Source organism: Lithobates pipiens, unplaced genomic scaffold, assembly GCF_037356315.1.
Source record: "Lithobates pipiens isolate NorthernLeopardFrog02 unplaced genomic scaffold, aLitPip1_a1.2 Scaffold_8, whole genome shotgun sequence".
Classification (NCBI taxonomy): domain Eukaryota; kingdom Metazoa; phylum Chordata; class Amphibia; order Anura; family Ranidae; genus Lithobates; species Lithobates pipiens.
Window position 1 is genome coordinate 607,907,361 of NW_027507903.1, and position 15,355 is coordinate 607,922,715.

A 15,355-nucleotide genomic window follows, 5' to 3' on the forward strand; every position below is an offset into this window, starting at 1 on the left:
ATGGCACAAAGGTCTTGTACACATAGAAAAAAAGGCACTGTCAACCTGGACCTAGACATTCTACCTCCCTTCCATGCCCCCTCCTCGGCCCAATCCACAGCTCTCCCCTCTGCACTCAGTCAGACCCACCCTGTCCCACTTTTGTACTCCCCTCTGTCCACAGCTTTAACTTCTGTGCGAGCCGCCCCCCCCCCCCCAATACCCCCCAGCTCCAGCCCCCGCATTCCTGTTACGCCCTGCACTGCCCCCTGCACCCACTCTGCACTTGACTGGGTTGCAAAGGATGTGCACCACGTGAGGCGCTGTGGCTTAGTTGGTGAAAGCGCCTGTCTAGTAAACAGGAGATCCTGAGTTCAAATCTCAGCAGTGCCTGCCGTGGAGTCTTTCCATTTATAACGTTTTCAGTTTTGCGCAAGCTTAATGGCAGCCTTGAGTCTCCCAAGCGTGGTAGGTTTCCAACCCAGTGCTAGCTTGAGGGAAGACCTTGCCTCCAAAGATTTGAAAAATTCTCACAAAGAGCTATCCCCCAAGTGGGGCGCTGTGGCTTAGTTGGTGAAAGCGCCTGTCTAGTAAACAGGAGATCCTGAGTTCAAATCTCAGCAGTGCCTGCCGTGGAGTCCATCCATTTCTAACATTTTCAGTATTGCGCAAGCTGAATGTCACCCCTCAGTCTCCCAAGCGTGGTAGCCCACCGACCCAGCGCTGGACCCAGGCAAGACCCTGCCTCCAACGACTTGAAAAATTCCCACTGTACATATCAGCCTATCAGGCTAAAGATCAGTCCTGGGTGCCCTTTTGAATGCAGGGGACTTATTCTTTGGAGGGAGCCCGCCTTCCCATCAACATTCTGGAGCACAGGACAATTCAGGCCTCCCTTCAATGTTGCATACCTCTTCTTCTGTGAGAACCTCAGATGGGAATCCAGTTGGACAATGCCATGGCTATGGCCTACGTCAATCACCAAGGGGGTCACCGAAGGTGGTGCCTCTCAGAAGGAAGCATATTGCCCCAGGAGGACGTGGTGCTCAGACATACTCAGTCTCCTGGCTGACTCTCCGTGCGCCCTCCCAGATTGCCGCAATCTGGCTAAGCCCTTCTCAAAAGCCACAGACAAGAAACGGCCCAAGGTTCTAGGTTACACATGACGAGGTGGCCGAGTGGTTAAGGCGATGGACTGCTAATCCATTGTGCTCTGCACGCATGGGTTCGAATCCCATCCTCGTCGGTAGTTTAGTTCGTAATCAATGTAAACGTGCTTAACGTAAAGCATTTCATGGCACAAAGGTCTTGTACACATAGAAAAAAAGGCACTGTCAACCTGGACCTAGACATTCTACCTCCCTTCCATGCCCCCTCCTCGGCCCAATCCACAGCTCTCCCCTCTGCACTCAGTCAGACCCACCCTGTCCCACTTTTGTACTCACCTCTGTCCACAGCTTTAACTTCTGTGTGAGCCGCCCCCCCCCCCCCCCAATACCCCCCAGCTCCAGCCCCCGCATTCCTGTTACGCCCTGCACTGCCCCCTGCACCCACTCTGCACTTGACTGGGTTGCAAAGGATGTGCACCACGTGAGGCGCTGTGGCTTAGTTGGTGAAAGCGCCTGTCTAGTAAACAGGAGATCCTGAGTTCAAATCTCAGCAGTGCCTGCCGTGGAGTCTTTCCATTTATAACGTTTTCAGTTTTGCGCAAGCTTAATGGCAGCCTTGAGTCTCCCAAGCGTGGTAGGTTTCCAACCCAGTGCTAGCTTGAGGGAAGACCTTGCCTCCAAAGATTTGAAAAATTCTCACAAAGAGCTATCCCCCAAGTGGGGCGCTGTGGCTTAGTTGGTGAAAGCGCCTGTCTAGTAAACAGGAGATCCTGAGTTCAAATCTCAGCAGTGCCTGCCGTGGAGTCCATCCATTTCTAACATTTTCAGTATTGCGCAAGCTGAATGTCACCCCTCAGTCTCCCAAGCGTGGTAGCCCACCGACCCAGCGCTGGACCCAGGCAAGACCCTGCCTCCAACGACTTGAAAAATTCCCACTGTACATATCAGCCTATCAGGCTAAAGATCAGTCCCGGGTGCCCTTTTGAATGCAGGGGACTTATTCTTTGGAGGGAGCCCGCCTTCCCATCAACATTCTGGAGCACAGGACAATTCAGGCCTCCCTTCAATGTTGCATACCTCTTCTTCTGTGAGAACCTCAGATGGGAATCCAGTTGGACAATGCCATGGCTATGGCCTACGTCAATCACCAAGGGGGTCACCGAAGGTGGTGACTCTCAGAAGGAAGCATATTGCCCCAGGAGGACGTGGTGCTCAGACATACTCAGTCTCCTGGCTGACTCTCCGTGCGCCCTCCCAGATTGCCGCAATCTGGCTAAGCCCTTCTCAAAAGCCACAGACAAGAAACGGCCCAAGGTTCTAGGTTACACATGACGAGGTGGCCGAGTGGTTAAGGCGATGGACTGCTAATCCATTGTGCTCTGCACGCATGGGTTCGAATCCCATCCTCGTCGGTAGTTTAGTTCGTAATCAATGTAAACGTGCTTAACGTAAAGCATTTCATGGCACAAAGGTCTTGTACACATAGAAAAAAAGGCACTGTCAACCTGGACCTAGACATTCTACCTCCCTTCCATGCCCCCTCCTCGGCCCAATCCACAGCTCTCCCCTCTGCACTCAGTCAGACCCACCCTGTCCCACTTTTGTACTCCCCTCTGTCCACAGCTTTAACTTCTGTGCGAGCCGCCCCCCCCCCCCCCCCCCCAATACCCCCCAGCTCCAGCCCCCGCATTCCTGTTACGCCCTGCACTGCCCCCTGCACCCACTCTGCACTTGACTGGGTTGCAAAGGATGTGCACCACGTGAGGCGCTGTGGCTTAGTTGGTGAAAGCGCCTGTCTAGTAAACAGGAGATCCTGAGTTCAAATCTCAGCAGTGCCTGCCGTGGAGTCTTTCCATTTATAACGTTTTCAGTTTTGCGCAAGCTTAATGGCAGCCTTGAGTCTCCCAAGCGTGGTAGGTTTCCAACCCAGTGCTAGCTTGAGGGAAGACCTTGCCTCCAAAGATTTGAAAAATTCTCACAAAGAGCTATCCCCCAAGTGGGGCGCTGTGGCTTAGTTGGTGAAAGCGCCTGTCTAGTAAACAGGAGATCCTGAGTTCAAATCTCAGCAGTGCCTGCCGTGGAGTCCATCCATTTCTAACATTTTCAGTATTGCGCAAGCTGAATGTCACCCCTCAGTCTCCCAAGCGTGGTAGCCCACCGACCCAGCGCTGGACCCAGGCAAGACCCTGCCTCCAACGACTTGAAAAATTCCCACTGTACATATCAGCCTATAAGGCTAAAGATCAGTCCTGGGTGCCCTTTTGAATGCAGGGGACTTATTCTTTGGAGGGAGCCCGCCTTCCCATCAACATTCTGGAGCACAGGACAATTCAGGCCTCCCTTCAATGTTGCATACCTCTTCTTCTGTGAGAACCTCAGATGGGAATCCAGTTGGACAATGCCATGGCTATGGCCTACGTCAATCACCAAGGGGGTCACCGAAGGTGGTGCCTCTCAGAAGGAAGCATATTGCCCCAGGAGGACGTGGTGCTCAGACATACTCAGTCTCCTGGCTGACTCTCCGTGCGCCCTCCCAGATTGCCGCAATCTGGCTAAGCCCTTCTCAAAAGCCACAGACAAGAAACGGCCCAAGGTTCTAGGTTACACATGACGAGGTGGCCGAGTGGTTAAGGTGATGGACTGCTAATCCATTGTGCTCTGCACGCATGGGTTCGAATCCCATCCTCGTCGGTAGTTTAGTTCGTAATCAATGTAAACGTGCTTAACGTAAAGCATTTCATGGCACAAAGGTCTTGTACACATAGAAAAAAAGGCACTGTCAACCTGGACCTAGACATTCTACCTCCCTTCCATGCCCCCTCCTCGGCCCAATCCACAGCTCTCCCCTCTGCACTCAGTCAGACCCACCCTGTCCCACTTTTGTACTCCCCTCTGTCCACAGCTTTAACTTCTGTGCGAGCCGCCCCCCCCCCCCCCCCCAATACCCCCCAGCTCCAGCCCCCGCATTCCTGTTACGCCCTGCACTGCCCCCTGCACCCACTCTGCACTTGACTGGGTTGCAAAGGATGTGCACCACGTGAGGCGCTGTGGCTTAGTTGGTGAAAGCGCCTGTCTAGTAAACAGGAGATCCTGAGTTCAAATCTCAGCAGTGCCTGCCGTGGAGTCTTTCCATTTATAACGTTTTCAGTTTTGCGCAAGCTTAATGGCAGCCTTGAGTCTCCCAAGCGTGGTAGGTTTCCAACCCAGTGCTAGCTTGAGGGAAGACCTTGCCTCCAAAGATTTGAAAAATTCTCACAAAGAGCTATCCCCCAAGTGGGGCGCTGTGGCTTAGTTGGTGAAAGCGCCTGTCTAGTAAACAGGAGATCCTGAGTTCAAATCTCAGCAGTGCCTGCCGTGGAGTCCATCCATTTCTAACATTTTCAGTATTGCGCAAGCTGAATGTCACCCCTCAGTCTCCCAAGCGTGGTAGCCCACCGACCCAGCGCTGGACCCAGGCAAGACCCTGCCTCCAACGACTTGAAAAATTCCCACTGTACATATCAGCCTATCAGGCTAAAGATCAGTCCTGGGTGCCCTTTTGAATGCAGGGGACTTATTCTTTGGAGGGAGCCCGCCTTCCCATCAACATTCTGGAGCACAGGACAATTCAGGCCTCCCTTCAATGTTGCATACCTCTTCTTCTGTGAGAACCTCAGATGGGAATCCAGTTGGACAATGCCATGGCTATGGCCTACGTCAATCACCAAGGGGGTCACCGAAGGTGGTGCCTCTCAGAAGGAAGCATATTGCCCCAGGAGGACGTGGTGCTCAGACATACTCAGTCTCCTGGCTGACTCTCCGTGCGCCCTCCCAGATTGCCGCAATCTGGCTAAGCCCTTCTCAAAAGCCACAGACAAGAAACGGCCCAAGGTTCTAGGTTACACATGACGAGGTGGCCGAGTGGTTAAGGCGATGGACTGCTAATCCATTGTGCTCTGCACGCATGGGTTCGAATCCCATCCTCGTCGGTAGTTTAGTTCGTAATCAATGTAAACGTGCTTAACGTAAAGCATTTCATGGCACAAAGGTCTTGTACACATAGAAAAAAAGGCACTGTCAACCTGGACCTAGACATTCTACCTCCCTTCCATGCCCCCTCCTCGGCCCAATCCACAGCTCTCCCCTCTGCACTCAGTCAGACCCACCCTGTCCCACTTTTGTACTCCCCTCTGTCCACAGCTTTAACTTCTGTGCGAGCCGCCCCCCCCCCCCCCCAATACCCCCCAGCTCCAGCCCCCGCATTCCTGTTACGCCCTGCACTGCCCCCTGCACCCACTCTGCACTTGACTGGGTTGCAAAGGATGTGCACCACGTGAGGCGCTGTGGCTTAGTTGGTGAAAGCGCCTGTCTAGTAAACAGGAGATCCTGAGTTCAAATCTCAGCAGTGCCTGCCGTGGAGTCTTTCCATTTATAACGTTTTCAGTTTTGCGCAAGCTTAATGGCAGCCTTGAGTCTCCCAAGCGTGGTAGGTTTCCAACCCAGTGCTAGCTTGAGGGAAGACCTTGCCTCCAAAGATTTGAAAAATTCTCACAAAGAGCTATCCCCCAAGTGGGGCGCTGTGGCTTAGTTGGTGAAAGCGCCTGTCTAGTAAACAGGAGATCCTGAGTTCAAATCTCAGCAGTGCCTGCCGTGGAGTCCATCCATTTCTAACATTTTCAGTATTGCGCAAGCTGAATGTCACCCCTCAGTCTCCCAAGCGTGGTAGCCCACCGACCCAGCGCTGGACCCAGGCAAGACCCTGCCTCCAACGACTTGAAAAATTCCCACTGTACATATCAGCCTATCAGGCTAAAGATCAGTCCTGGGTGCCCTTTTGAATGCAGGGGACTTATTCTTTGGAGGGAGCCCGCCTTCCCATCAACATTCTGGAGCACAGGACAATTCAGGCCTCCCTTCAATGTTGCATACCTCTTCTTCTGTGAGAACCTCAGATGGGAATCCAGTTGGACAATGCCATGGCTATGGCCTACGTCAATCACCAAGGGGGTCACCGAAGGTGGTGCCTCTCAGAAGGAAGCATATTGCCCCAGGAGGACGTGGTGCTCAGACATACTCAGTCTCCTGGCTGACTCTCCGTGCGCCCTCCCAGATTGCCGCAATCTGGCTAAGCCCTTCTCAAAAGCCACAGACAAGAAACGGCCCAAGGTTCTAGGTTACACATGACGAGGTGGCCGAGTGGTTAAGGCGATGGACTGCTAATCCATTGTGCTCTGCACGCATGGGTTCGAATCCCATCCTCGTCGGTAGTTTAGTTCGTAATCAATGTAAACGTGCTTAACGTAAAGCATTTCATGGCACAAAGGTCTTGTACACATAGAAAAAAAGGCACTGTCAACCTGGACCTAGACATTCTACCTCCCTTCCATGCCCCCTCCTTGGCCCAATCCACAGCTCTCCCCTCTGCACTCAGTCAGACCCACCCTGTCCCACTTTTGTACTCCCCTCTGTCCACAGCTTTAACTTCTGTGCGAGCCGCCCCCCCCCCCCCCCAATACCCCCCAGCTCCAGCCCCCGCATTCCTGTTATGCCCTGCACTGCCCCCTGCACCCACTCTGCACTTGACTGGGTTGCAAAGGATGTGCACCACGTGAGGCGCTGTGGCTTAGTTGGTGAAAGCGCCTGTCTAGTAAACAGGAGATCCTGAGTTCAAATCTCAGCAGTGCCTGCCGTGGAGTCTTTCCATTTATAACGTTTTCAGTTTTGCGCAAGCTTAATGGCAGCCTTGAGTCTCCCAAGCGTGGTAGGTTTCCAACCCAGTGCTAGCTTGAGGGAAGACCTTGCCTCCAAAGATTTGAAAAATTCTCACAAAGAGCTATCCCCCAAGTGGGGCGCTGTGGCTTAGTTGGTGAAAGCGCCTGTCTAGTAAACAGGAGATCCTGAGTTCAAATCTCAGCAGTGCCTGCCGTGGAGTCCATCCATTTCTAACATTTTCAGTATTGCGCAAGCTGAATGTCACCCCTCAGTCTCCCAAGCGTGGTAGCCCACCGACCCAGCGCTGGACCCAGGCAAGACCCTGCCTCCAACGACTTGAAAAATTCCCACTGTACATATCAGCCTATCAGGCTAAAGATCAGTCCTGGGTGCCCTTTTGAATGCAGGGGACTTATTCTTTGGAGGGAGCCCGCCTTCCCATCAACATTCTGGAGCACAGGACAATTCAGGCCTCCCTTCAATGTTGCATACCTCTTCTTCTGTGAGAACCTCAGATGGGAATCCAGTTGGACAATGCCATGGCTATGGCCTACGTCAATCACCAAGGGGGTCACCGAAGGTGGTGCCTCTCAGAAGGAAGCATATTGCCCCAGGAGGACGTGGTGCTCAGACATACTCAGTCTCCTGGCTGACTCTCCGTGCGCCCTCCCAGATTGCCGCAATCTGGCTAAGCCCTTCTCAAAAGCCACAGACAAGAAACGGCCCAAGGTTCTAGGTTACACATGACGAGGTGGCCGAGTGGTTAAGGCGATGGACTGCTAATCCATTGTGCTCTGCACGCATGGGTTCGAATCCCATCCTCGTCGGTAGTTTAGTTCGTAATCAATGTAAACGTGCTTAACGTAAAGCATTTCATGGCACAAAGGTCTTGTACACATAGAAAAAAAGGCACTGTCAACCTGGACCTAGACATTCTACCTCCCTTCCATGCCCCCTCCTCGGCCCAATCCACAGCTCTCCCCTCTGCACTCAGTCAGACCCACAATGTCCCACTTTTGTACTCCCCTCTGTCCACAGCTTTAACTTCTGTGCGAGCCGCCCCCCCCCCCCCCCCCCAATACCCCCCAGCTCCAGCCCCCGCATTCCTGTTACGCCCTGCACTGCCCCCTGCACCCACTCTGCACTTGACTGGGTTGCAAAGGATGTGCACCGCGTGAGGCGCTGTGGCTTAGTTGGTGAAAGCGCCTGTCTAGTAAACAGGAGATCCTGAGTTCAAATCTCAGCAGTGCCTGCCGTGGAGTCTTTCCATTTATAACGTTTTCAGTTTTGCGCAAGCTTAATGGCAGCCTTGAGTCTCCCAAGCGTGGTAGGTTTCCAACCCAGTGCTAGCTTGAGGGAAGACCTTGCCTCCAAAGATTTGAAAAATTCTCACAAAGAGCTATCCCCCAAGTGGGGCGCTGTGGCTTAGTTGGTGAAAGCGCCTGTCTAGTAAACAGGAGATCCTGAGTTCAAATCTCAGCAGTGCCTGCCGTGGAGTCCATCCATTTCTAACATTTTCAGTATTGCGCAAGCTGAATGTCACCCCTCAGTCTCCCAAGCGTGGTAGCCCACCGACCCAGCGCTGGACCCAGGCAAGACCCTGCCTCCAACGACTTGAAAAATTCCCACTGTACATATCAGCCTATCAGGCTAAAGATCAGTCCCGGGTGCCCTTTTGAATGCAGGGGACTTATTCTTTGGAGGGAGCCCGCCTTCCCATCAACATTCTGGAGCACAGGACAATTCAGGCCTCCCTTCAATGTTGCATACCTCTTCTTCTGTGAGAACCTCAGATGGGAATCCAGTTGGACAATGCCATGGCTATGGCCTACGTCAATCACCAAGGGGGTCACCGAAGGTGGTGCCTCTCAGAAGGAAGCATATTGCCCCAGGAGGACGTGGTGCTCAGACATACTCAGTCTCCTGGCTGACTCTCCGTGCGCCCTCCCAGATTGCCGCAATCTGGCTAAGCCCTTCTCAAAAGCCACAGACAAGAAACGGCCCAAGGTTCTAGGTTACACATGACGAGGTGGCCGAGTGGTTAAGGCGATGGACTGCTAATCCATTGTGCTCTGCACGCATGGGTTCGAATCCCATCCTCGTCGGTAGTTTAGTTCGTAATCAATGTAAACGTGCTTAACGTAAAGCATTTCATGGCACAAAGGTCTTGTACACATAGAAAAAAAGGCACTGTCAACCTGGACCTAGACATTCTACCTCCCTTCCATGCCCCCTCCTCGGCCCAATCCACAGCTCTCCCCTCTGCACTCAGTCAGACCCACCCTGTCCCACTTTTGTACTCCCCTCTGTCCACAGCTTTAACTTCTGTGCGAGCCGCCCCCCCCCCCCCAATACCCCCCAGCTCCAGCCCCCGCATTCCTGTTACGCCCTGCACTGCCCCCTGCACCCACTCTGCACTTGACTGGGTTGCAAAGGATGTGCACCACGTGAGGCGCTGTGGCTTAGTTGGTGAAAGCGCCTGTCTAGTAAACAGGAGATCCTGAGTTCAAATCTCAGCAGTGCCTGCCGTGGAGTCTTTCCATTTATAACGTTTTCAGTTTTGCGCAAGCTTAATGGCAGCCTTGAGTCTCCCAAGCGTGGTAGGTTTCCAACCCAGTGCTAGCTTGAGGGAAGACCTTGCCTCCAAAGATTTGAAAAATTCTCACAAAGAGCTATCCCCCAAGTGGGGCGCTGTGGCTTAGTTGGTGAAAGCGCCTGTCTAGTAAACAGGAGATCCTGAGTTCAAATCTCAGCAGTGCCTGCCGTGGAGTCCATCCATTTCTAACATTTTCAGTATTGCGCAAGCTGAATGTCACCCCTCAGTCTCCCAAGCGTGGTAGCCCACCGACCCAGCGCTGGACCCAGGCAAGACCCTGCCTCCAACGACTTGAAAAATTCCCACTGTACATATCAGCCTATCAGGCTAAAGATCAGTCCTGGGTGCCCTTTTGAATGCAGGGGACTTATTCTTTGGAGGGAGCCCGCCTTCCCATCAACATTCTGGAGCACAGGACAATTCAGGCCTCCCTTCAATGTTGCATACCTCTTCTTCTGTGAGAACCTCAGATGGGAATCCAGTTGGACAATGCCATGGCTATGGCCTACGTCAATCACCAAGGGGGTCACCGAAGGTGGTGCCTCTCAGAAGGAAGCATATTGCCCCAGGAGGACGTGGTGCTCAGACATACTCAGTCTCCTGGCTGACTCTCCATGCGCCCTCCCAGATTGCCGCAATCTGGCTAAGCCCTTCTCAAAAGCCACAGACAAGAAACGGCCCAAGGTTCTAGGTTACACATGACGAGGTGGCCGAGTGGTTAAGGCGATGGACTGCTAATCCATTGTGCTCTGCACGCATGGGTTCGAATCCCATCCTCGTCGGTAGTTTAGTTCGTAATCAATGTAAACGTGCTTAACGTAAAGCATTTCATGGCACAAAGGTCTTGTACACATAGAAAAAAAGGCACTGTCAACCTGGACCTAGACATTCTACCTCCCTTCCATGCCCCCTCCTCGGCCCAATCCACAGCTCTCCCCTCTGCACTCAGTCAGACCCACCCTGTCCCACTTTTGTACTCCCCTCTGTCCACAGCTTTAACTTCTGTGCGAGCCGCCCCCCCCCCCCCAATACCCCCCAGCTCCAGCCCCCGCATTCCTGTTACGCCCTGCACTGCCCCCTGCACCCACTCTGCACTTGACTGGGTTGCAAAGGATGTGCACCACGTGAGGCGCTGTGGCTTAGTTGGTGAAAGCGCCTGTCTAGTAAACAGGAGATCCTGAGTTCAAATCTCAGCAGTGCCTGCCGTGGAGTCTTTCCATTTATAACGTTTTCAGTTTTGCGCAAGCTTAATGGCAGCCTTGAGTCTCCCAAGCGTGGTAGGTTTCCAACCCAGTGCTAGCTTGAGGGAAGACCTTGCCTCCAAAGATTTGAAAAATTCTCACAAAGAGCTATCCCCCAAGTGGGGCGCTGTGGCTTAGTTGGTGAAAGCGCCTGTCTAGTAAACAGGAGATCCTGAGTTCAAATCTCAGCAGTGCCTGCCGTGGAGTCCATCCATTTCTAACATTTTCAGTATTGCGCAAGCTGAATGTCACCCCTCAGTCTCCCAAGCGTGGTAGCCCACCGACCCAGCGCTGGACCCAGGCAAGACCCTGCCTCCAACGACTTGAAAAATTCCCACTGTACATATCAGCCTATCAGGCTAAAGATCAGTCCCGGGTGCCCTTTTGAATGCAGGGGACTTATTCTTTGGAGGGAGCCCGCCTTCCCATCAACATTCTGGAGCACAGGACAATTCAGGCCTCCCTTCAATGTTGCATACCTCTTCTTCTGTGAGAACCTCAGATGGGAATCCAGTTGGACAATGCCATGGCTATGGCCTACGTCAATCACCAAGGGGGTCACCGAAGGTGGTGCCTCTCAGAAGGAAGCATATTGCCCCAGGAGGACGTGGTGCTCAGACATACTCAGTCTCCTGTCTGACTCTCCGTGCGCCCTCCCAGATTGCCGCAATCTGGCTAAGCCCTTCTCAAAAGCCACAGACAAGAAACGGCCCAAGGTTCTAGGTTACACATGACGAGGTGGCCGAGTGGTTAAGGCGATGGACTGCTAATCCATTGTGCTCTGCACGCATGGGTTCGAATCCCATCCTCGTCGGTAGTTTAGTTCGTAATCAATGTAAACGTGCTTAACGTAAAGCATTTCATGGCACAAAGGTCTTGTACACATAGAAAAAAAGGCACTGTCAACCTGGACCTAGACATTCTACCTCCCTTCCATGCCCCCTCCTCGGCCCAATCCACAGCTCTCCCCTCTGCACTCAGTCAGACCCACCCTGTCCCACTTTTGTACTCCCCTCTGTCCACAGCTTTAACTTCTGTGCGAGCCGCCCCCCCCCCCCCCCAATACCCCCCAGCTCCAGCCCCCGCATTCCTGTTACGCCCTGCACTGCCCCCTGCACCCACTCTGCACTTGACTGGGTTGCAAAGGATGTGCACCACGTGAGGCGCTGTGGCTTAGTTGGTGAAAGCGCCTGTCTAGTAAACAGGAGATCCTGAGTTCAAATCTCAGCAGTGCCTGCCGTGGAGTCTTTCCATTTATAACGTTTTCAGTTTTGCGCAAGCTTAATGGCAGCCTTGAGTCTCCCAAGCGTGGTAGGTTTCCAACCCAGTGCTAGCTTGAGGGAAGACCTTGCCTCCAAAGATTTGAAAAATTCTCACAAAGAGCTATCCCCCAAGTGGGGCGCTGTGGCTTAGTTGGTGAAAGCGCCTGTCTAGTAAACAGGAGATCCTGAGTTCAAATCTCAGCAGTGCCTGCCGTGGAGTCCATCCATTTCTAACATTTTCAGTATTGCGCAAGCTGAATGTCACCCCTCAGTCTCCCAAGCGTGGTAGCCCACCGACCCAGCGCTGGACCCAGGCAAGACCCTGCCTCCAACGACTTGAAAAATTCCCACTGTACATATCAGCCTATCAGGCTAAAGATCAGTCCTGGGTGCCCTTTTGAATGCAGGGGACTTATTCTTTGGAGGGAGCCCGCCTTCCCATCAACATTCTGGAGCACAGGACAATTCAGGCCTCCCTTCAATGTTGCATACCTCTTCTTCTGTGAGAACCTCAGATGGGAATCCAGTTGGACAATGCCATGGCTATGGCCTACGTCAATCACCAAGGGGGTCACCGAAGGTGGTGCCTCTCAGAAGGAAGCATATTGCCCCAGGAGGACGTGGTGCTCAGACATACTCAGTCTCCTGGCTGACTCTCCGTGCGCCCTCCCAGATTGCCGCAATCTGGCTAAGCCCTTCTCAAAAGCCACAGACAAGAAACGGCCCAAGGTTCTAGGTTACACATGACGAGGTGGCCGAGTGGTTAAGGCGATGGACTGCTAATCCATTGTGCTCTGCACGCATGGGTTCGAATCCCATCCTCGTCGGTAGTTTAGTTCGTAATCAATGTAAACGTGCTTAACGTAAAGCATTTCATGGCACAAAGGTCTTGTACACATAGAAAAAAAGGCACTGTCAACCTGGACCTAGACATTCTACCTCCCTTCCATGCCCCCTCCTCGGCCCAATCCACAGCTCTCCCCTCTGCACTCAGTCAGACCCACCCTGTCCCACTTTTGTACTCCCCTCTGTCCACAGCTTTAACTTCTGTGCGAGCCGCCCCCCCCCCCCCCCAATACCCCCCAGCTCCAGCCCCCGCATTCCTGTTACGCCCTGCACTGCCCCCTGCACCCACTCTGCACTTGACTGGGTTGCAAAGGATGTGCACCACGTGAGGCGCTGTGGCTTAGTTGGTGAAAGCGCCTGTCTAGTAAACAGGAGATCCTGAGTTCAAATCTCAGCAGTGCCTGCCGTGGAGTCTTTCCATTTATAACGTTTTCAGTTTTGCGCAAGCTTAATGGCAGCCTTGAGTCTCCCAAGCGTGGTAGGTTTCCAACCCAGTGCTAGCTTGAGGGAAGACCTTGCCTCCAAAGATTTGAAAAATTCTCACAAAGAGCTATCCCCCAAGTGGGGCGCTGTGGCTTAGTTGGTGAAAGCGCCTGTCTAGTAAACAGGAGATCCTGAGTTCAAATCTCAGCAGTGCCTGCCGTGGAGTCCATCCATTTCTAACATTTTCAGTATTGCGCAAGCTGAATGTCACCCCTCAGTCTCCCAAGCGTGGTAGCCCACCGACCCAGCGCTGGACCCAGGCAAGACCCTGCCTCCAACGACTTGAAAAATTCCCACTGTACATATCAGCCTATCAGGCTAAAGATCAGTCCTGGGTGCCCTTTTGAATGCAGGGGACTTATTCTTTGGAGGGAGCCCGCCTTCCCATCAACATTCTGGAGCACAGGACAATTCAGGCCTCCCTTCAATGTTGCATACCTCTTCTTCTGTGAGAACCTCAGATGGGAATCCAGTTGGACAATGCCATGGCTATGGCCTACGTCAATCACCAAGGGGGTCACCGAAGGTGGTGCCTCTCAGAAGGAAGCATATTGCCCCAGGAGGACGTGGTGCTCAGACATACTCAGTCTCCTGGCTGACTCTCCGTGCGCCCTCCCAGATTGCCGCAATCTGGCTAAGCCCTTCTCAAAAGCCACAGACAAGAAACGGCCCAAGGTTCTAGGTTACACATGACGAGGTGGCCGAGTGGTTAAGGCGATGGACTGCTAATCCATTGTGCTCTGCACGCATGGGTTCGAATCCCATCCTCGTCGGTAGTTTAGTTCGTAATCAATGTAAACGTGCTTAACGTAAAGCATTTCATGGCACAAAGGTCTTGTACACATAGAAAAAAAGGCACTGTCAACCTGGACCTAGACATTCTACCTCCCTTCCATGCCCCCTCCTCGGCCCAATCCACAGCTCTCCCCTCTGCACTCAGTCAGACCCACCCTGTCCCACTTTTGTACTCCCCTCTGTCCACAGCTTTAACTTCTGTGCGAGCCGCCCCCCCCCCCCCAATACCCCCCAGCTCCAGCCCCCGCATTCCTGTTACGCCCTGCACTGCCCCCTGCACCCACTCTGCACTTGACTGGGTTGCAAAGGATGTGCACCACGTGAGGCGCTGTGGCTTAGTTGGTGAAAGCGCCTGTCTAGTAAACAGGAGATCCTGAGTTCAAATCTCAGCAGTGCCTGCCGTGGAGTCTTTCCATTTATAACGTTTTCAGTTTTGCGCAAGCTTAATGGCAGCCTTGAGTCTCCCAAGCGTGGTAGGTTTCCAACCCAGTGCTAGCTTGAGGGAAGACCTTGCCTCCAAAGATTTGAAAAATTCTCACAAAGAGCTATCCCCCAAGTGGGGCGCTGTGGCTTAGTTGGTGAAAGCGCCTGTCTAGTAAACAGGAGATCCTGAGTTCAAATCTCAGCAGTGCCTGCCGTGGAGTCCATCCATTTCTAACATTTTCAGTATTGCGCAAGCTGAATGTCACCCCTCAGTCTCCCAAGCGTGGTAGCCCACCGACCCAGCGCTGGACCCAGGCAAGACCCTGCCTCCAACGACTTGAAAAATTCCCACTGTACATATCAGCCTATCAGGCTAAAGATCAGTCCCGGGTGCCCTTTTGAATGCAGGGGACTTATTCTTTGGAGGGAGCCCGCCTTCCCATCAACATTCTGGAGCACAGGACAATTCAGGCCTCCCTTCAATGTTGCATACCTCTTCTTCTGTGAGAACCTCAGATGGGAATCCAGTTGGACAATGCCATGGCTATGGCCTACGTCAATCACCAAGGGGGTCACCGAAGGTGGTGCCTCTCAGAAGGAAGCATATTGCCCCAGGAGGACGTGGTGCTCAGACATACTCAGTCTCCTGGCTGACTCTCCGTGCGCCCTCCCAGATTGCCGCAATCTGGCTAAGCCCTTCTCAAAAGCCACAGACAAGAAACGGCCCAAGGTTCTAGGTTACACATGACGAGGTGGCCGAGTGGTTAAGGCGATGGACTGCTAATCCATTGTGCTCTGCACGCATGGGTTCGAATCCCATCCTCGTCGGTAGTTTAGTTCGTAATCAATGTAAACGTGCTTAACGTAAAGCATTTCATGGCACAAAGGTCTTGTACACATAGAAAAAAAGGCACTGTCAACCTGGACCTA

The 15,355-nt window shown here is 53.0% G+C and overlaps 36 non-coding genes across 36 annotated transcripts; all 36 read left to right on the forward strand.

Moving 5' to 3' along the window:
* Nucleotides 1–298: 298 nt before the first annotated feature.
* On the forward strand, nucleotides 299–372 carry TRNAT-AGU (transfer RNA threonine (anticodon AGU)). Its single transcript has one exon. It is a non-coding gene; the product is annotated as a tRNA-Thr (tRNA).
* Nucleotides 373–534: 162 nt separating this feature from the next.
* On the forward strand, nucleotides 535–608 carry TRNAT-AGU (transfer RNA threonine (anticodon AGU)). Its single transcript has one exon. It is a non-coding gene; the product is annotated as a tRNA-Thr (tRNA).
* Nucleotides 609–1,143: 535 nt separating this feature from the next.
* TRNAS-GCU (transfer RNA serine (anticodon GCU)) lies at nucleotides 1,144–1,225 on the forward strand. The gene has a single exon. It is a non-coding gene; the product is annotated as a tRNA-Ser (tRNA).
* A 348-nt stretch (nucleotides 1,226–1,573) lies between these two features.
* On the forward strand, nucleotides 1,574–1,647 carry TRNAT-AGU (transfer RNA threonine (anticodon AGU)). The gene has a single exon. It is a non-coding gene; the product is annotated as a tRNA-Thr (tRNA).
* A 162-nt stretch (nucleotides 1,648–1,809) lies between these two features.
* TRNAT-AGU (transfer RNA threonine (anticodon AGU)) lies at nucleotides 1,810–1,883 on the forward strand. Its single transcript has one exon. It is a non-coding gene; the product is annotated as a tRNA-Thr (tRNA).
* A 535-nt stretch (nucleotides 1,884–2,418) lies between these two features.
* TRNAS-GCU (transfer RNA serine (anticodon GCU)) lies at nucleotides 2,419–2,500 on the forward strand. Its single transcript has one exon. It is a non-coding gene; the product is annotated as a tRNA-Ser (tRNA).
* A 352-nt stretch (nucleotides 2,501–2,852) lies between these two features.
* TRNAT-AGU (transfer RNA threonine (anticodon AGU)) lies at nucleotides 2,853–2,926 on the forward strand. The gene has a single exon. It is a non-coding gene; the product is annotated as a tRNA-Thr (tRNA).
* A 162-nt stretch (nucleotides 2,927–3,088) lies between these two features.
* TRNAT-AGU (transfer RNA threonine (anticodon AGU)) lies at nucleotides 3,089–3,162 on the forward strand. The gene has a single exon. It is a non-coding gene; the product is annotated as a tRNA-Thr (tRNA).
* A 535-nt stretch (nucleotides 3,163–3,697) lies between these two features.
* On the forward strand, nucleotides 3,698–3,779 carry TRNAS-GCU (transfer RNA serine (anticodon GCU)). The gene has a single exon. It is a non-coding gene; the product is annotated as a tRNA-Ser (tRNA).
* Nucleotides 3,780–4,129: 350 nt separating this feature from the next.
* TRNAT-AGU (transfer RNA threonine (anticodon AGU)) lies at nucleotides 4,130–4,203 on the forward strand. Its single transcript has one exon. It is a non-coding gene; the product is annotated as a tRNA-Thr (tRNA).
* A 162-nt stretch (nucleotides 4,204–4,365) lies between these two features.
* TRNAT-AGU (transfer RNA threonine (anticodon AGU)) lies at nucleotides 4,366–4,439 on the forward strand. The gene has a single exon. It is a non-coding gene; the product is annotated as a tRNA-Thr (tRNA).
* A 535-nt stretch (nucleotides 4,440–4,974) lies between these two features.
* Nucleotides 4,975–5,056, forward strand: TRNAS-GCU (transfer RNA serine (anticodon GCU)). Its single transcript has one exon. It is a non-coding gene; the product is annotated as a tRNA-Ser (tRNA).
* Nucleotides 5,057–5,404: 348 nt separating this feature from the next.
* Nucleotides 5,405–5,478, forward strand: TRNAT-AGU (transfer RNA threonine (anticodon AGU)). The gene has a single exon. It is a non-coding gene; the product is annotated as a tRNA-Thr (tRNA).
* A 162-nt stretch (nucleotides 5,479–5,640) lies between these two features.
* Nucleotides 5,641–5,714, forward strand: TRNAT-AGU (transfer RNA threonine (anticodon AGU)). The gene has a single exon. It is a non-coding gene; the product is annotated as a tRNA-Thr (tRNA).
* A 535-nt stretch (nucleotides 5,715–6,249) lies between these two features.
* Nucleotides 6,250–6,331, forward strand: TRNAS-GCU (transfer RNA serine (anticodon GCU)). Its single transcript has one exon. It is a non-coding gene; the product is annotated as a tRNA-Ser (tRNA).
* A 348-nt stretch (nucleotides 6,332–6,679) lies between these two features.
* On the forward strand, nucleotides 6,680–6,753 carry TRNAT-AGU (transfer RNA threonine (anticodon AGU)). Its single transcript has one exon. It is a non-coding gene; the product is annotated as a tRNA-Thr (tRNA).
* A 162-nt stretch (nucleotides 6,754–6,915) lies between these two features.
* On the forward strand, nucleotides 6,916–6,989 carry TRNAT-AGU (transfer RNA threonine (anticodon AGU)). Its single transcript has one exon. It is a non-coding gene; the product is annotated as a tRNA-Thr (tRNA).
* A 535-nt stretch (nucleotides 6,990–7,524) lies between these two features.
* TRNAS-GCU (transfer RNA serine (anticodon GCU)) lies at nucleotides 7,525–7,606 on the forward strand. Its single transcript has one exon. It is a non-coding gene; the product is annotated as a tRNA-Ser (tRNA).
* Nucleotides 7,607–7,957: 351 nt separating this feature from the next.
* TRNAT-AGU (transfer RNA threonine (anticodon AGU)) lies at nucleotides 7,958–8,031 on the forward strand. The gene has a single exon. It is a non-coding gene; the product is annotated as a tRNA-Thr (tRNA).
* A 162-nt stretch (nucleotides 8,032–8,193) lies between these two features.
* Nucleotides 8,194–8,267, forward strand: TRNAT-AGU (transfer RNA threonine (anticodon AGU)). Its single transcript has one exon. It is a non-coding gene; the product is annotated as a tRNA-Thr (tRNA).
* A 535-nt stretch (nucleotides 8,268–8,802) lies between these two features.
* On the forward strand, nucleotides 8,803–8,884 carry TRNAS-GCU (transfer RNA serine (anticodon GCU)). The gene has a single exon. It is a non-coding gene; the product is annotated as a tRNA-Ser (tRNA).
* A 346-nt stretch (nucleotides 8,885–9,230) lies between these two features.
* Nucleotides 9,231–9,304, forward strand: TRNAT-AGU (transfer RNA threonine (anticodon AGU)). The gene has a single exon. It is a non-coding gene; the product is annotated as a tRNA-Thr (tRNA).
* A 162-nt stretch (nucleotides 9,305–9,466) lies between these two features.
* On the forward strand, nucleotides 9,467–9,540 carry TRNAT-AGU (transfer RNA threonine (anticodon AGU)). Its single transcript has one exon. It is a non-coding gene; the product is annotated as a tRNA-Thr (tRNA).
* Nucleotides 9,541–10,075: 535 nt separating this feature from the next.
* TRNAS-GCU (transfer RNA serine (anticodon GCU)) lies at nucleotides 10,076–10,157 on the forward strand. The gene has a single exon. It is a non-coding gene; the product is annotated as a tRNA-Ser (tRNA).
* Nucleotides 10,158–10,503: 346 nt separating this feature from the next.
* Nucleotides 10,504–10,577, forward strand: TRNAT-AGU (transfer RNA threonine (anticodon AGU)). Its single transcript has one exon. It is a non-coding gene; the product is annotated as a tRNA-Thr (tRNA).
* A 162-nt stretch (nucleotides 10,578–10,739) lies between these two features.
* TRNAT-AGU (transfer RNA threonine (anticodon AGU)) lies at nucleotides 10,740–10,813 on the forward strand. The gene has a single exon. It is a non-coding gene; the product is annotated as a tRNA-Thr (tRNA).
* A 535-nt stretch (nucleotides 10,814–11,348) lies between these two features.
* On the forward strand, nucleotides 11,349–11,430 carry TRNAS-GCU (transfer RNA serine (anticodon GCU)). Its single transcript has one exon. It is a non-coding gene; the product is annotated as a tRNA-Ser (tRNA).
* Nucleotides 11,431–11,778: 348 nt separating this feature from the next.
* TRNAT-AGU (transfer RNA threonine (anticodon AGU)) lies at nucleotides 11,779–11,852 on the forward strand. The gene has a single exon. It is a non-coding gene; the product is annotated as a tRNA-Thr (tRNA).
* A 162-nt stretch (nucleotides 11,853–12,014) lies between these two features.
* Nucleotides 12,015–12,088, forward strand: TRNAT-AGU (transfer RNA threonine (anticodon AGU)). The gene has a single exon. It is a non-coding gene; the product is annotated as a tRNA-Thr (tRNA).
* A 535-nt stretch (nucleotides 12,089–12,623) lies between these two features.
* TRNAS-GCU (transfer RNA serine (anticodon GCU)) lies at nucleotides 12,624–12,705 on the forward strand. The gene has a single exon. It is a non-coding gene; the product is annotated as a tRNA-Ser (tRNA).
* A 348-nt stretch (nucleotides 12,706–13,053) lies between these two features.
* On the forward strand, nucleotides 13,054–13,127 carry TRNAT-AGU (transfer RNA threonine (anticodon AGU)). The gene has a single exon. It is a non-coding gene; the product is annotated as a tRNA-Thr (tRNA).
* Nucleotides 13,128–13,289: 162 nt separating this feature from the next.
* TRNAT-AGU (transfer RNA threonine (anticodon AGU)) lies at nucleotides 13,290–13,363 on the forward strand. The gene has a single exon. It is a non-coding gene; the product is annotated as a tRNA-Thr (tRNA).
* A 535-nt stretch (nucleotides 13,364–13,898) lies between these two features.
* Nucleotides 13,899–13,980, forward strand: TRNAS-GCU (transfer RNA serine (anticodon GCU)). Its single transcript has one exon. It is a non-coding gene; the product is annotated as a tRNA-Ser (tRNA).
* Nucleotides 13,981–14,326: 346 nt separating this feature from the next.
* On the forward strand, nucleotides 14,327–14,400 carry TRNAT-AGU (transfer RNA threonine (anticodon AGU)). Its single transcript has one exon. It is a non-coding gene; the product is annotated as a tRNA-Thr (tRNA).
* Nucleotides 14,401–14,562: 162 nt separating this feature from the next.
* Nucleotides 14,563–14,636, forward strand: TRNAT-AGU (transfer RNA threonine (anticodon AGU)). The gene has a single exon. It is a non-coding gene; the product is annotated as a tRNA-Thr (tRNA).
* A 535-nt stretch (nucleotides 14,637–15,171) lies between these two features.
* TRNAS-GCU (transfer RNA serine (anticodon GCU)) lies at nucleotides 15,172–15,253 on the forward strand. The gene has a single exon. It is a non-coding gene; the product is annotated as a tRNA-Ser (tRNA).
* Nucleotides 15,254–15,355: the final 102 nt, after the last annotated feature.